We start from the raw sequence: 12,128 nt of genomic DNA, 5'->3' as shown, positions 1-12,128 counted from the left end.
TCAATTTATGTTTACATCGTCATTTTTCTAGCATATAAATGGTAATATTGCCATGCGCAAGATTATCATACATATGTTCGTTTCTTATACATGATACCAATCATGAGGGAGGATAAGTTATGTTAAGAAAGCTGTTGTACGAACTTGAAATAAAGTAACTTATTTACACTTATTAGACTAAGAAAGCCGGGTCCAATGACCTCTTAGCTATTGATGTCGGTGCGGTTTATATATAACGAATGTTATTTTGCATTGATATTCCTTTTTATTATAATTTTAAATGACTACATTTATTACAAATGTATTATATTCTCCAAATAGATGAAAAATAATAGTTATGATTATTATTCTTAATTTTTAAAGTTTTTTAATTATTTCATAAAAAACTTTTTGGTATATTTCATATATACACAAAAAGAAGGTTGGTAGTTGAAAGTTGGTCTGGTAGAGATCGCCTCGAGTGATAAGACTGTGTCTTCTACCTGTATATAAGTTGTTTCTATTTTTAGTTATTATTTATGTTACTTTGCTACATTTCCTTTTCGTTTTTTAGTATATAGAGTTCTGGTGTTCAATTAAGTATACATAAATAGAAAAAAAAATGCATGAGGTAATTTTTTATCCATGTCATGTTGTATATTTATAGTTTTCAAATATTATTATGAAGCACACACGGTTTAAATGTAATATTTTAAATATCAGTACAATACATACACTTTTAACGGCTTAAGATCTGCAAAGAATCTAAACTTTTAAATATTTTTCCATTGTAAAAATCATATGTTAAAAATATTTAAACCCACAAAATCATCGATGAGTAGCGCATTTTTCAATATGGGTAATAAATATAATAACCTATGGTCTTTAATATTTTTGATTTCGACTCTGCGCGCAATAAAAAAGTGTTTAATACAAAGTTCGGCGTGTAGGCCAACATGTAAGTATACGCTAGAATTAATGTTTAATTTCTAAAGTCTCTGTCATCGATATCAATATATATATATATATATATATATATATATATATATATATATATATATATATATATAAATATAATATATATATATACATATATATATATAAATATTGATAGTTTGGATTCGATATAGCGAGACGGCACGTTAAGAATTAAAATCTAAATTGCAAATGGCGTCTAAGCATTCAGTTTGCGTCGATTAGTTAAAACATTTGCGATTGCTATGTCCGTTCTGCTGTCTGCTTATAAAAAAATAAAAAATTAATTTATCTTTAATATGTTTCTGGTTACCAAAAGTTAAAACATTTTTGTTTTATAAATTACAGCTGCATTTAGATGTAATATTTTTTACTAACAACAGTTTGATATGTGACCCCGCCATCTTCACTATGTCTTCGGTCCACCGTTGGTTGAACGAGTGATATTCTCTACCCAGTGCCACTTTAGACGAGTGACCAGCTCCACGACTCTGTGATCTCTTTCTTCCTGATCTTATTACGCAGAGAATCTTCAATCATGGCCTTTTAGACGAGCGACCACCTACACGACTCTGTGATCTCCTTATTCCTGATCTTATCACGCAGAGAATCTTCAATTATGACCTTTTAGACGAGCGACCACCAACACGACTCTGTGATTTCCTTATTCCTGATCTTATCACGCAGAGAATCTTCAATTATGGCCTTTTAGATGAGCGACCACCTACACGACTCTGTGATCTCCTTATTCCTGATCTTATCACGCAGAGAATTTTCAATCATGGCCTTTTAGACGAGCGACCACCAACACGACTCTGTGATCTCCTTATTCCTGATCTTATCACGCATAGATTCTTCAATCATGGCCTTTTAGACGAGCGACCACCTACACGACTCTGTGATCTCATTATTCCTGATCTTATCACGGATAGATTCCTCAATCATGGCCCTTTAGAGGAGTGACCACATACACGACTCTGTGATCTCCTTAGTCCTGATCTTATCACGCAGAGAATCTTCAATCATGGCCTTTTAGACGAGCGACCACCTACACGACTCTGTGAGCTCTTTATTCCTGATCTTATCACGCAGAGAATCTTCAATAATGGCCTTTTAAACGAGCGACCACCTACACGACTCTGTTATCTTCTTATTTCTGATCTTATCACGCAGAGAATCTTCAATCATGGCCTTTTAAACGAGCGACCACTTACACGACTCTGTGATCTCCTTATTCCTGATCTAATCACGCAGAGAATCTTCAATTATGGCCTTTTAGATGAGCGACCACCTACACGACTCTGTGATCTCCTTATTCCTGATCTTATCACGCAGAGAATCTTCAATCATGGCCTTTTAGACGAGCGACCACCTACACGACTCTGTGATCTCCTTATTCCTGATCTTATCACACAGAGAATCTTCAATCATGGCCTTGTCCATTACCTTCTGTGTGATCTTGATGTTTCTTATGTGACCTGTTATACGCGTTCCAGATCTACACGTCATCATAAGTAATATAAAAAAGACCAGGCGTCAGAAATTTCGGTATTTAGATCGAGAAGATGTTTAGAAAAGGAGAAATAGGTTGATTACAAGTTACAAGTGAATTGGTGCTAATAAGCCATGTGCTAATTATGATCTTATCCAGGAGTTGCCAACCTGCAGCTCTTTACCTTTCTAGGTACACCTGCGTGATAGTCTAATAAAGCCTTTGTAACTTGTAGTAACGTGGCTCTTGAAGATGCCCCGTGGAGGGGTGAAAAACGTTCAGTGATTTGACGGTGGCAGTTGTGTAATTCGGATCGTTTGCCGCATACGCATTTATCAGCGGGCTGGCAGACGGTGCACTTTGTTGTAAGACTACTACTGCATGTGCGGAAGTGGCTAAATATTGGTCCTTTTCTTACTTGGGATGGACTTCCGCAAGGTAAGCCTGATTCCATTAAAGCCTTTGTATGCGGGCGCAAGAAGTCTTTATGGGAGATCTATACCTTGAAGCGAACCTCTATAGGCTGACATAATATGATATTTTAAAAAAAAACATATCGTTCCATGTTTAAAAATTTCTTTTAAATTACTTCCAATGGATGTGGAAGATCAAGTGTAAATTCAATACACATATATTGTACTACTCTTTATATGCTATCTATAAATATAATTTATTTAATTATAAAACTTTGTATACCTTTTAAATATATATTTAATTGCGGATTGAGAATGATTTATAATTTTTGTAAATAGCTTCAACTATTAGACTTTTATGGTACCCGCTATCGGTTCCATATCTTTGGAAAGGACAGGGTCCTTTATTATCTTTTAGTAATTCTTCTTTTATTTTCATACTCTTCTATCATTCCTCACGAGATTTATCTTTCTTCTTACTTATATTCTACAATTTCTATCCTCATTAACTACCACTCATTCGTTGACTCACTTCCTTTTTTTTCATCCACATTTATTTACATAGTATATACTTATTTACCATTTTAATTTAGTTATTATTACTATATATCACAGAATTCTTGTTCATTTATTGGTTTAACTATTCATTTATTTATTTATTTCTTTTCTATCGACCTGTATCTGTTTCGCTAATTTCGCTATCCTCTAGCAACATTCGAGAAACGGTTAGAGGTTGGCCACCCCTGATCCATTCGGTTGGCCAATGTAGTCGGTTGCTTTAATTTTAAAATTTTGATACACACGGTACATATTTGTGATATTTGTTTATGTATAATATAATTGGTTTTGAGAGATCACAGTGAAGTTGTTGAAACTGAAATTATGGCATAATCGTAAATATATTAGGGCGACCGGAAAGTAATGTCGTTCCTGTCGACATATTTTACATAAAACCGATTGATTTTACCGCACCGGCATTGATTTTGTATACTAGATGGCAAAAGGTTGTTGATAACGAAGTTGAATATATTGTTGATTAGAAATAAAAACTTTTTTTTTAAAGTTGTCGTGTGAATTTAACTTAAGAAAGCGACATTACTTTCCAGTCCCTCTAATAGTATATTCGCATAAACAACTTGACCGGTCTCGCGCCGGAGCGAGATCTGGGGTGTATGGTGAGGGGCCAGTCTCGCGCCGGCGCGATATGACTTCTAACTAACTTTTATGAGCCAGTACGGTGCCGGCATCAAAGTAACATGCTATACTACACGTATCAACTTTGGGTTACAACTTTATATATATTCTTTAATTGCGCCTACAGTATTAGTAAGAGAAAGGGTCCGGTCACGTGTCAAAAAACGTAAGGCCTAGGACTGGTGGAGAGAGTTCCTTTCGCAGTGCCGATCTCGCGCCGGTGCGTGATATGTTTTAGTTTAATTATACAGCAAATATTATCTTAGATATGCAAATAGTACTTAATTGATAACATTTGAATCCTTTTAAAGTGTATACACAACAACAAAAAAAGAAAGCTTGCTTCTGACTGACTCCCGTATTCAAGACAATAGCAGTGAAGCTGTTAAGGGAATAGTGACTCATTTATATCATACATATCTCTCTCTCACTCAGCTTATTGTATGGGAAGACCATATCACTGACATTAAGGTAAATGACCTGATAATATTTACCTTCTGAAAATAGTAAAATAAAGCGAGCAAACGCGAAAGTAAGACGCCTCGTCTTCAGACTGTGTGGGCAGCATTTTGCCGTTTTCCATAAGCTAGGGTAGCCATGCGTTTGAACTTTAAAAAAATTTATTTAAAAAAAAAAAAACTACCACAAGTCTCGGTAGATTTCGTACTAAGTTATGGAACATCCGCTAGGTCTAAGGTTTTAGTTAGAAAAATAATATCTCTCAGAAAAAAGGCTCTATTTGACGTAGACGAAATAGATCTGGTTACCTCTGGTAAGTGCTGGTAGAAGATTCTAGGTGTGGGTCACGTCCGGTTTCGAATTTCAAAATCTGTAGGGGTATATAGGTATGTTTTGAAACGTCTACTTTTGGACATAGGTCCAGCAGTAGAAATAATTAAAATAATGAAGATTCTAGTAATAAAATATTTTCACTGCAATAATATACGACTCAAAATATTTTTAATTTTATTTACACTCCATCACGTAAGTAGTTCTTTGTTTTAAATTGATTTCATTGTTGCTTTTTTAAGAAAAATCTGTTGTATTTACTCTTTTTATGTGGAAACTAGTTTAGTAATTTGGTATTTATTTTAAAAATAGAACTACATGTACTGTTATTTGTTAAATAAATTACAACCGCGCTAAATCAGAACCAAAAAAAATCGATATGTTATATAACAAAAATATTCTGTATTATAAAGAATAACAATGAAAACATAACCACATGTATTTCACTGTTTATTTCCAAAAAATTAAATCACTCTAAAATACGTTTTATTTATTTATTCCTTATATTAATCTGCGATTATATTATAGTTATTGATAATACGTATTAAAATGTTTTCATCCGGTATAAAGAATAATATCCCGCAATGACATCAAAAGAGATGCGGGCCCTATCTATTGAGGACAGTGGTCAAGGGCAAAGCAGGACTTTGGCCCTGCACCGAAACAAATATACATAATTGCGATACGTTAGAAAAGGACAGCTAACGCGAATACCAGACAGCGAGCAAACGAATTTAGTGCTCTTACTAAATTCACGAGAGTGAAGCTATCTAGATTTTATTTTTAGGTACAAAATATGCCTCAAAAAGTAAAAAAGGCTGTTAGATAGCTAGTCTAATAAATAGTCTAAGAATTATGAATATAAGCCGCGTATTTAACCACCAAAAGCCTTATTTATTGAGACATGTCAATAAGTAGATATGATTTACCAATCCAGTTCAACAGCAACTGCTACTACTTTCTCTGGACAAAGAGAAGGTTAGAGAATTTTTAGTCAGACTTCTAGATTGAAAAGGCTGTAGAAGAATGCTCGGATATGTAGTTTCAAAGACATAGTACTAGAATGTCCATAGAATGACTGTTCCAGTAAGAAGAATTTCCGAAAATTAGGCTTGAAGAAGAATGCAAATATAAGAAGTTTGAAGAATTGTGACGGAAGTAAAGTATAATTTAGATTAAAGACCGAATCTCTCTAATGTGAGAAAGCAAAAAAATCCCGAAAATTAGCGGCCATCTTTATAAATAAAGCATTAGAGGAAGAAAGTGAGAAAAAATAGTTCCATAATTGTGATAGAGTTAGGACTGAGGAGGAGTTGTTAAACTGTTTCTATTTTCAAAAAACAGAGAAGAATCTAAAGAGTTAATAGTCCATCTTCTGGGTTTAGAGGAATTAAAAGAAGAATACGAGGATAAGAAGTTTAAATATCGCAGCAGAGGCATGGTGAACTGTTTTACTTCATAAAGAACAAAGAAGTACTAGGGATTATCCTTCTATGAATGAAGCGTAACTTACAGAATAATTAATGGAACAAAGGCTTGTGTGGTAAGAAACTCTTTCACCATACAAAGAACAGAGTAAAATCTATAGAAATAACGATGAACCTACCAGATTTAAGATCAACTAGAAGAAGTGTGAATGTAATTCTAAAATACTGGCAAAAGAATGTCTATTTAATGGCATCAGGCGTTACCTTGCGGAAGTCAATCCTAAGTAAGAAAAGGACCAATATTTAGCCACTTCCGCACATGCAGTGGTAGTCGTGCAACAAAGTGCACCGCCCGCCAACCCGCTGATAAATGCGTATGCGGCAAACAATGCGAATCACACAACCGCCACCGCCAAATCACTCAACACGCGTTTCGCCCCTTCACGGGGCATCTTCAGGAGTTATGTTACACCGATAAGTGTCAAACACCGAGTGAAGAATGAAAGAAAGAAGAATGTAAAACGGACAATCTACTCACCTTCGTTATCAACAACCTTTTGCAATCTAATATACAAAATCAATGCCGGAGCAGTAACAAACCAACTGGTTTTTCTGTAAAGCATGTCGACAGAAACTACATTACTTTCTGGTTCCCTTATATATGTAAGTTTGTGTGTTTTATGTTAGTCAGTTTTATCAAAGACTAACCCATTACGCATCGATTACACTCCAGTGAGGAATGCACTATCGGAGCAACAAGTCATTTGCTGATAAAAATACGTTTTCCAAAGATAATGGATCAAGTAGCCGTGTTATATATTTGCAATTACCTATTTAAACTGTACAAGTGAAGTTACAGGAACTATATCTTCTAATATATAAAATTCTCATGTCACGGTGATCGAACTTGAACTCCTCCGAAACGGCGTGACCGATTTTTACCAAATTTTACATGCGTATTCAGTATGTCTGAGAATCGGCTACTGTCTATTTTTTATACCCCTAAGTGATAAGGGTGGTTCACCCCTAAATTTTATTTTTAATTTTTTAGACAATTTTTTTGGTTTTTATTTTATTATAATACAGCATACAAAAATACATACAAACCTAAATTTTCACCCCTCTACGATCAACCCTTATCTTACATTTGTTAATTAAAAACTTTATTTTTTTTTGCAAAACATCGTTTGCGGGATCAGTTAGTTCTTTATAACATTAGGCTACTGCTATTGATATACAGAATGATTGGAAACAGGTTGAAAAGGTTTAAAGAGTTTGTATGTATAGCTCATTTGCAAGCAAAACTCTTTAGCGTTTTTACACCTAGATTGGGCAGCTGTAAACCACCTAGATGAAGCTGTAAAAGCCTTAGGGCTAACAGCATTAACATCTTCGGAAACAATAGAATAGGGCAGTGCAACACTAGTCATTGTGGCAATTTTTGGAAGACGGCCATGCTAGGCATCTATGGGGTGAAAAGAAGAAGGAACAGAAAATAGCAGAAGATCGCAAAGACATACCTGTTATCAAAAAGTAAGGTGAAATTGTCATTAAAAACTCCCGGAACATTAGGAATGCAGGTAATTTTATTCCATGTTGGTAGGACTGTCTATAACATTTTCATGCGTTTATTTATCAAAAGGTGCCAAAAACGATAAATTTTTTGGAAAAAAAGTGTCAAGAACTCGATTCGTGGTTCCGTAACCACCGTTATCGCCTGGTTTTTCTCCGTGCGATTTCTGGCTATTCAGCAAAGTCAAAAGAACAATGCAGGGACTCCGTTTTGACACGATCTAAGTTTTTTTTTAATTTTTACTCGTTCAGGCAACTTAAAAACTAGTTACATTTTATATAATATACATCGAGGGGTCGTTACAAGTTTCCGCCTTTAGCATTATTATATACATTGTGAGGATGTGCAAAAGGATCACGATCCTACATAGAAAAAAGTGACTCGATAAACTTTATAGCACATACAGGATATGCAACAGTCTTACAATATACATATAAACGTATAATCACATACACATGCATGTATACATATATGCATGTGGATGCATACATATGCATACCATGTATAAATAAATTAAAAAGTTGTTATTTTATATTTAAGATTCTTTGAAAAAGACTATTTCGACAGTTTCGAGGATTAGTAAGAGTTGGAAAAAGTGCATCTTATCGAATGGGGATGAAATTGATTTGAAAGAATAAACTAAGAACTTACATTTTAATAAGGAATTTACCTTATTTTTGATAGAGGTATAGTTAAAAATTTGGCTACCACTGCTCTGTTTTTTGTTATCTCATCTATTAACAGTTACTTAAATACCAAAAAGATTTAAAAGGTCAAAATCTACTATTTCTATGAGATAAATTTTAGATGAATCAAAGTCAAAGATCAGTATACCGTCTTTAAATAATCGAGTAATTACACTTTAACTAAATACGGTGTAATCCACTCGACGTACACTTATCTAAACTTACGTATCTCTGCGGATTTTATCTTGAATCTTATCTTTATTCGCTGGTGATGTAGTGAATTATTTGTTGAACGTTTTTGCTTTCATTACTTCCATCATTGTCTTGCTAGATGATAGAGGTCCACAGAGTGTCTAGGTCTCCTCAAACAAAACAATCTGGCTGACTTCAAATACAATGTGGAAAGCTGATACAGCCTTCAATTATTAACGAACTGCCGCTTAAAAAAATTTTGGAAACCTCAGATAATTCTCGAAGACGTTAAGGCATTTTTGGCAGAGAATCCGTTGTAAAACTTACAAGAATTTTATAACACGAACAGCGAAGGAGAGAAACTATCTAACTGCGTCATTGTTTCCAGATAATTATATATTAGTAGTCTTCAAGAGAAGGATAATTAGGTTTTATCTAGGCAAGCATGTAGTCAACACGACAAGACAGAGGTCAAATGATTAGCATATAAAAATGAACAAAAAACAGCGTTACCTATGTTCGTTAAGGAAATGGTTCCTCTGAAATGACATCGTACAACTTTCAGCCGAAAGGTTCTAAAAGTTCTCGAGTGGTGGTGAACTCGGTAGACACGGTGTGGGCAGGCTCCAACTAGATGGACTAATAACATAAGGTAGTGAAAAAACGTTGAAAGCGACTGAACATTGTTAGGACGAATTTAAAAACAAACAAGACACTAAGTTGAGTTTAACTTAATTTTAAATAGTTTACTATTACATTTAGTAAATGATTTAAGAGACTTAGACACATGACATGCAGAAACGTGAATAAATAAAATTTACGAAATATTAGACGTAAATGTTAAAACAAAGGTACAGATGATGATGTCTGTGGAATATAGATCATGTTATAAAAGATGTCGAACATCGTATCTATCTTTCTCTTGCCGTGGACTTTGATTTATTGATTGTGATTAGCTGACATGATTATTGGCATAACGTAGGAGGACACTGGATTCAGACTGGTTCAAACCGAACCTTTATGAAACCTCTAAGTAGGCGTGTGTCTGGCATTGGACGTCTTACGGCTAAAATAATGTTGATGATGGTTTCTTTTTTCCCCGAGATTTAGTGTATAATAAAAAAAGTATATTATTCTATCCAAGAATGCTATACTGATGTCAATGCGTGGAATTAAATGTTGATGCTCCCTAGTGAAGCTAGTTATTGTATCATTTTTTATTAAACCATCTAAGAAAGGGACTAATGTATAGTTACTTCCGCTATGCAGCAGTAGTCATGCAATAAAGTGCACCGCCTACCAGCTCGCTGATAAATGCGCGTGCGGCAAACAATGCGAAACACAACTACCACCGTTAATCTACTCTACACGTGTTTCACCTCTCCACGGGGTATCCTCAGGAGATGTTACACCGATTAGTACCAAACACTGAGATGTGACTCCGTGTTTGGCACTTTATTGCACGACTACTGCTGCATAGCGGAAGTAGATATATATTAGCCTCTTTCTTAGCCAGGATGGACTTCCGCGAAGTAACGCCTGAATCTATTAGATATTTATAAAATTATATTTGTAAAGAGCAACTGTTGAGTTTCTCGTCGGGTTATACCAGAATTGTCTTCCGAGTTGATGGTAGTTTCCTGTAGGGACAAAATCGACATTTTATGTTGATTGTTGATTCGAAAGTGCTTGTAATTGGCTATTCGTATAAAGGATATTTTGATTTTTTTTTATTTAAATTGATGATTATATTTATTTATAGTGTTTGAACACTACAATGTATTATTGCAATAAATTCTGTTTTAATCAATGGTGTAAAGGTGAAAACAGGTAAGTATCAGTTATTGTTTTAATATTAAAACAAATTCTTCGAGAAATTTCTTATAGATAAATTCCTAAAAAAGAAATATTTTCAACCATTGTTTACGTATGCATTTGATAAAATTCATTGAAAATTAATACAGTTATTCTGAGAATTGTTTTTAGAATATTACGTAATAATATTTAACTTATGCGCATTCAATACCTTGAAGAATCTATTGCCATCCAATTGCATCGTATTACAAATATATCAAATTCGTCAAGTATTTGATGATGACAAATTTGATCTACGGAATTAATTAGGTTGAATTGCATACCTATTCTTTTTTTTTAAACAACATGCAATATATTTATAATAATGTTTTGTTTGTCTGCAAAAACCTACGAAATTATTTAAAAAAAATAGTGATAGCACCTTATTACAAGGAATAAAAATATGCTGTATTCGCCTAGTTTTTGTCTTCAAAAATTAAATAAATCATTTACGGCACACGGAATACGTATTACGTTAGTGATTTAAAATACATACATTTATACGTCTTATCAGTTTTTGTTTACCATAAATCCTTCAAACGAAAATATTAATTAAAATTAAATAAAAATGGAGTCTAATCCTAAAATCCTATGTACCAAAACACCAGTATGTAACGCGTGCTTTTAATGTAGTTAAATAACAATTCATTTATTGAATTGCTCTAAAATCAATCGATAATTTAAACACAAGGTTATGATTTAAATCAGTGTTTCCCAATGTATTGGGATTTGGATTGGGATTGCCCACATTGTACAGTTGGGCAATTTGATTGTTAAATAGAGAAATTCCAAAGTGGAATCCACATGAGTTTAACCCTTTTGCTTTGATATCAAAAGTATATATATTACATATAGGGGCGCAATAATTAAAAAAAGTCTAATGTTTTACATAATATCCAAGCATTATCGAATGCTGTAACTGATTTTATAATTTAATTTAAAAATAAAATATGCAAAGTATTTTGTTGTTTAATAAATAATATAGTCCAGAGTATTGGCAAATTGAAGTTGCATTGACCAGGCCATAGCGCGCAGAACAGATAGCCGATGGTGCCTTAAGGTTCTTTATATATAAACCACTTACCAGCAAACGTAATGTATTACTTCCACCTCCAAGGTGGACCTATTCGACCGGTTTGTAAATCTCTAAGGAGGCATATGTATGAATTATATAGCCTTAAAGAAAAAAACAATTAAAAAATTACGTAAATTTTTTATTCAGGCAATTACTATTGTACTGTAAGGTACGGGTCCCCCCCCCCCCCTAAAAATCAACATTCACTGAACTTACATTACCGACTTCACCACAATCTTGACTATGTGAAGTTTTATCTAGTCGAGTCCCTGCCCTTGTAATCTGGATACAATGGTTATTTTATATCTTAATTATAGCAATATTATCTTTCATATATATGTAAAAGATAGTTAAAGTAGTAAATCTTTATAGTACATTAAAACACTTGGAAAATTAAATAAATATTACGTTTTATTTTTAATAAGTTTTTGTTTTAAATCATATGACATCTATTCAGTGTAATTGAACTACTTAATGGT

The 12,128-nt window shown here is 33.7% G+C and overlaps 1 protein-coding gene across 1 annotated transcript in view; it reads left to right on the top strand.

Moving 5' to 3' along the window:
- The window catches only part of Msp300 (Muscle-specific protein 300 kDa), a 264,397-nt gene that overhangs the window by 51,033 nt on the left and 201,236 nt on the right, over positions 1 to 12,128 (top strand). The window lies entirely within an intron of this gene.

The sequence above is a fragment of the Battus philenor genome, unplaced genomic scaffold (genome assembly GCF_028537555.1).
Source record: "Battus philenor isolate CCGP_79_NKW_IND1 unplaced genomic scaffold, ilBatPhil1.0.hap1 SCAF_12, whole genome shotgun sequence".
NCBI classification, from domain to species: domain Eukaryota; kingdom Metazoa; phylum Arthropoda; class Insecta; order Lepidoptera; family Papilionidae; genus Battus; species Battus philenor.
This window is presented reverse-complemented; position numbering and strand designations above follow the sequence as displayed.